Source organism: Sander vitreus, chromosome 1 (assembly GCF_031162955.1).
Source record: "Sander vitreus isolate 19-12246 chromosome 1, sanVit1, whole genome shotgun sequence".
NCBI lineage: Eukaryota > Metazoa > Chordata > Actinopteri > Perciformes > Percidae > Sander > Sander vitreus.
Window position 1 is genome coordinate 34,781,967 of NC_135855.1, and position 6,000 is coordinate 34,787,966.

General features: G+C 40.7%; 1 protein-coding gene across 2 annotated transcripts in view; it reads right to left on the reverse strand.

Annotated features, from left to right (window-relative positions):
- Positions 1–6,000, reverse strand: part of cskl (c-src tyrosine kinase-like) — a 58,432-nt gene that overhangs the window by 50,761 nt on the left and 1,671 nt on the right. Inside the window, exon 2 of one of the 2 annotated variants that reach the window (XM_078253522.1) lies at positions 4,907–4,984. The exons of the other annotated variant lie outside the window; for it this stretch is intronic. The gene's annotated coding sequence lies outside the window, so the exon portion shown is untranslated. The remainder of the gene's footprint in view (positions 1–4,906; positions 4,985–6,000) is intronic. 2 annotated transcript variants of the gene reach the window in all.

Consider the following 6,000-nt stretch of genomic DNA (forward strand, 5'->3'; position numbering starts at 1 on the left):
TTGTTTACATCACGCAAGCTACTGTATGTATGTATGTATGTATGTATACACACACACACACACACACACACACACACACACACACACACACACACACACATGGTACAACAGTAAATGGGTAAAAGGACCAGGTGGTTTTTGCAGTGAAAAATCCTTTAACTCTGTATTGACCTAAAGCAGTTTTGTTGATTTGCAGCTTTCCTCTCAATGGCCTCAAAACAACTACAGATATTAAAAAAGGGACAGGCTTCCGTATAAACTGAGCGGGAAAATCACTACCAATCATACATTATATATCATGATATCGCCCAAATGTTTAATAACATGGTGTTACAATTTATGCCTTTTGCTATGACTTTGAAATGCACATTTTGAGCAAATAGTGCCGTTTTCTCCATGTATGCACGTAGGCAATATAAAAGGCAGTTTAAACCTGAGACAACCAAGACAAACCTAGCTTTTCAAAAATAAAGTAAGAAAAAAGTAAGGTTGGGACATGAGGCTTGAGAACATTACAGTCTTGGTTGTCAGCATTGTTTCACACAGCAAAATGACTATGGCTAACTGTTCAGACCATCAATAAATGACCAGACCAGCAAATCACATCGCAATTGTTGGGGGAAAGAGTGGAAAAACTGAGCTTTTTCCAGTAGGAAATATCGGAGACAAACGGCACATTCAGTCGACGCAAGCTTTGTGAAAGGCATAATTCATGGCACATGTGGGACAGCGAAGGCAGCAGCACTGCTGATCAAAGATCATGGTTAAGTTAGATTGGCATTGTATGCAAAGCTTCAGATTGCAGTTAGTTAATCATCAACATCTCTCTGTGCTGATAGCGTTAGTTACTTTATCAAATTGCAGTTGATTCTGCGTTTATTCCCCCCCCACTGATTAAGCCCAATTATATCATTTTAGTTAGTGAGGTATCGCACTTTGGTGAGAATTTGACTGTGAAGGGCACACGGAAACAGTGTCCCACTGTGTATATATTTGTTTGTCTATGTTGAGTCCATTTATATACAGGAGGCAGCTGCTGCTTTCAAAGCCCGAATTTGATAATATCTTCTTCTTCTTCATCATCGTATCAACATCCTATTGTAACACGATTGGTTGGCAGTCCAATTATATCCCATTATATCCTTTTCCGACCAACACAGTTACACAGGATGAACCTGCATCTGTGGTCAATAAGAAGGAGTCTCTATTGATCATCACATCTTGGCCTGGTGAGCCCCATCTCAACCTGGGCTGAACACGGCCGCACACTGGCTTTGAACCTTGTGACTGATGTTTAAATAATATCCTACCGACAACAGATTAGTCCCAAAAAAAAGCACGCAAAAAAAATGAACTAGAACACTTAAGTTGCAGTTAAGTTTGCAATCTTTATGAATGGTGACCACTAGTAATTTCACCTGTGCCAGTGCCATTTGACTGAGTTAAGTATAGATATCGTATGTGCATCTCCCAAATGAATAGATGCTCCAGGCCTCAGCTTTTCTGCCTGGATCCACTCAAAAGGAGGAAGTGTCCAACTGTTTCCCTCAGCTGACATTTCTCATCCTGCCCATAAATTCAAATCAGGTCTCGCACAACCCAAAAAAGCAGACTGATGTCATCCAGCTGATCTATCATTGCATCGTGCTGGTTTGGACCATGGGGTGGCTCTGGTTATAGGTGGCGGTGGTCAGTGAGGGATGAGGAGGGACCCATAGGCCATATTAAAGCTGGTGACTCGGTAGTTTTGGTCGATTTATGCCTTAGAGCTGAGGAATTCTTCACAATGCCGTTTCTAAATTATCACCTCAGGTAGAAAATCGGTACGTGGATAATAAAACATCACAGTTGCAGGTTACAGGAACTGGTGGGGGTCCGTCTGGGTTCTCATCTGATAGGTGAGGCTCCTTTTATGATACCATTAGCTCTTAGATGTAGGAAACACAAAAAGAACTTTTTGAAGAATAAAAAATAGGGATAGACCGATTATCGGCCTGGGCCGCTTTTTGGCAGTTTGCAGAGAATCTGTATCGCCGTTTTATTTGTCTGATAAGGGGTAAAGTGGTCTACTTTGGCCCGGCTACAGCTGTGTCTGTCCCTCTGCTTCGGTTTCACTCACCACTGAGTCTGACTTAATGTTCCGCCCACTGTCTGACTATCTTTTACTGCGTGTTATGTTGAACGTTTCTAATTTATTAAATAATTGCTTAAAGCATTTAAACAAAGTTTTGTGTTGGAGTTTGTAACATTCCAAAACCTTAATTTTGACTTAATTTTCACTATAAATGCATATATCCAAATATCTGTTATCGGTTTCATTAACTACTAATAATCGCTATTGGCCTTGAAAAGCCAGTATCGGTCAATTCTTAATAAAAAAAACTAATTTTTTTTGGCAATACCGTCAGTATTGCAACAAGCAATTTGTTTAAAATAAAAAAAAAAGTGTTTTCTTTGATGTACAGTGGATGATGGAGACCCTAAACTTTTTAACACCACCACAGGTCCAGTAGCAACACATGAACAGTACGAAGAGGAAAAATAAACAATGAGATATCACTTTTCTAACATGGCAAATTCTAGAAATGCTAAAAGGCTGGATTACCATTATCTTTGTGAGAAACCGCTCCCAGAGGGGGAATCTCTGGAGGCCGCGGGCGTAGTGAAAGACTGGCTGTGTGTCAGGCCTGCGGCTCTACTCATTGCCTACATTGTGCAGCTAGCCAGCAGGCGTGGCAGCAGCAGCAGCCTCCCGGCCTTCAAGGAGCTGCCTGAATGACCAGCCGCTGCCCAGATGGAGAGGCCTCGTCGAGTTTGCGTGCAAGATGGCAGCCACAATGCCACTATTCCACTGGGCAGCATGATCTCTAGGAGAAAAGTGAGGGGAGTTGCCTCCGTCACAGCTCAGCAGGTGCCGACCAGAGAAGGAGATACAGGAGTCACAGCCGTGGGAAAAATATTTAGGACCAATAATGGTTGGGGTTGTTTTTTTTTTGCCTACATGCACAAAATGGGTTTGTGAAATAATAATAATAATAACAATAATCATAATTGAGTTTATCTACATTGCTTCACAAGGCAAAACTCATATCACACTGTGAGAGTCTTAGAGATGATCAATGCAAAGAAAAATGACCTGCAGACTGTGTTGAAATGGCAGTAAGAGCTGAAACAATTGGTTGGTTAATAGATTAGTCAACTGACCAAAAATAAATGTGCAACTATTTTGATAACGGATTAATCAAGTCGTTTTTTTAAGCAAAAGTAGGGAAAATCGTAAAGGTTCAAATGTCTTACATGCAAATATTTGCTGCTTTTTTTTTTTTAATCAACCCTGATTGTAAATTGAGTATCTTTGGGTTTTGGACTGTCAGTTGAACAAGTACCAAACAACTAATCAAGTAATCTGGATAATAATCAGCAGATCGATTGATAATTGAAATTATCAATAACTGCAGCCATAATAGGAACCCATATGAAATAAATAAACAGTAATGTTATTATACTATTTACGTATAATATAGTTCCTTCACACTACTGCTACTACCACATACTCGGATTAGTAGTATGATCAGCAGGAAGCACAGCAATATTCTTTACAGGAAGTGGCCAGAAAGACGCGACCCACAAATCAAAGATTATCTTGATCGTTTATCAGCTGAGAGCAAATTAAACTGTTGTACACCTCACATACAGTATGTATGTATGTATGTATGTATGTATGTATGTATGTATAGAGTATGGTGATGTGAACCTATTTTGTCTCTACACACATTTAAAAAGAGGAAGAACTGCAGGTGTCGTGCAGATCTGCTGCCGGTTTCACTTTCTATCACTCATGCTAAACAAGTAGACCGTGGTGCTGCTCACCACTTTGCATCTCGCAGTGACTACAATAAACCTGGAAACTCTGAATGTGCACATCATGCCTTATCAGACACAATAAAACACATCATGGTGTGCACTGTGTGTATAGGTATAATGACTCACACTAGGGCTGCAGCTAACGAATATTTCTCATAATTGAGAAACCCGTCGATTATTTTCTCAATTAAATCGATTCGTTGTTTGGTCTGTAAAATGTCAGAAAACGGTGAAACGCGTCGATCGGCGTTCACCAAAAGAGGACGTCCTCAAATGTCTCGTTTTGTCCACAACTCAAAGATATTCAGTTTGCTGTCATAGAGGAGTAGAGAAACTAGAACATATTCACATTTAAGAAGCTGGAATCTGAGAATGTTTACTTTTTCTTCCCAATTAAAAAAATGAAACCAACCGATTATAGTAACCGAAATAGTTGCCGATTAATTTAATAGTTGACAACTAATGGGTTAATCGATGCAACTCTAACTCATACACTACTAACGCACTATACCAGGCTGCTGAAATGCAGACAGCCATGAAGTAAGTTGTGTTGAGTGCATCTATGCCGAGTGATAAAGCCTACTTTGCAGACTATGTCTCGCACCATCTGTGATGTCCTGTTGCTTATGAGTGTCAGTATACTGTTAAGCTCTGCACCAAAGTCACCACAATAAATCCCTCCTCTGTTATTGCACTTGCTGATTAAAGAGACAGCGGACGTTAGAGAGAAGAGGCTTGAGGGGAAAAACGAACTAAACGCGGTCATTGTGTTGAGGTCAGCAGGGCCTTGGACAGGCTTCAAATGTGCAATGAGATGGTCAGTTTAGAGACAGAGGAGCCATTACTTCCCTGCTGAGCACATAGGACATGCTCAGAGCTTAACATAAGACAGTAACACAGCTCAGCTCCTCGCAGCTTTAAGCATCGACCAGACAGCGATTTAGCCCCCTCCTCATAACTCATTGCTAAAAAAAAAAAAAAAAAAAAATGAAAAAAAGAGTGGAGCCGACATGTAGCTGGGTCTGCAGACATGTCCTGTCACCTCTAGTCCTTGTCAAGCTGCACCTCCATTAGACAACTACGATCTAGCCATCAGTCGGTCAGTGAGATGTGGAGGGAGCTATTGACAAAGAGAAGACAGGAAATGAAAGAACTTAGTGTGGTCGAAGAGTTAATCTGCAAGTCTTCTGCCACTTTACTAGATGAGTCTGGCTTCACAGATGGAGAGCTGTACAGTCTCGCTACTGAGACCAGGGCTGAGTCACGCTGTGTTTAGAGGACTGCTAAATTACACAGTGGGCTAAAATTTGGTTTGTGCACCAAAATAAAAAAGAATTACAAAAAAGCATTTGTTGCAAGTACCCCCAGCACAGACCGTTGGAGGCAGCAGGTTAGACCTGACAGACGCACCATATGGATTCCTAACATGTTGCAGTCTGGTTTACCAGATTCCTCTGGGGATAATGAATGCCAAGCCCTCACACCCCCACCTGGCTCCGACCAAATTTCTCTAATAGAAAACCCAAAGCTATCATGCTGCTTCATCAGAACTCTACACTCCCTGTAATCAGCACGACAGTTAGGACAGGTGGGCATCAAAATGAGATAACACTATCTGGTAGCAAAGAAGAAAACAACGGACACCTACTCTGTTTTTTCTTTTCTTAATCACATTTCTTTAGACCATTATGCACAAAATAATTGCAATTCTGAAGACAAATTTTCGGTTGTAAAATCAAAACGTGTAATGCAATTATCCAAGCAGACAGTCTACTACTTGCAAATGTCTCCATCCAGATTGTAATGCAAAATCCAATTGCTGCTCAGCCTCAAACTGACTTAAAATCAGTTATTAAAATAGGCAACGAGATCTGGAGGGATGATATTTTAGATTTTGAGCAGTAACATGTCAGATAACAAGCGCAGATACGGAGATAATATGCTAATCGTAAGATTTGTTCTCTGACAACAACCCAGGAGTGAGATTGTAAGTGATTAGGCGTGTTACAAAGCAGAGCAGTCAGACATGTTTCACCTAAAGTGCATGGGAACACTATGTAAAGTAAATGGGAACACTATCTAAAGATATAATGCGCTACAATACAATACATCACTTTTGTCAGTCATGCCACAGCT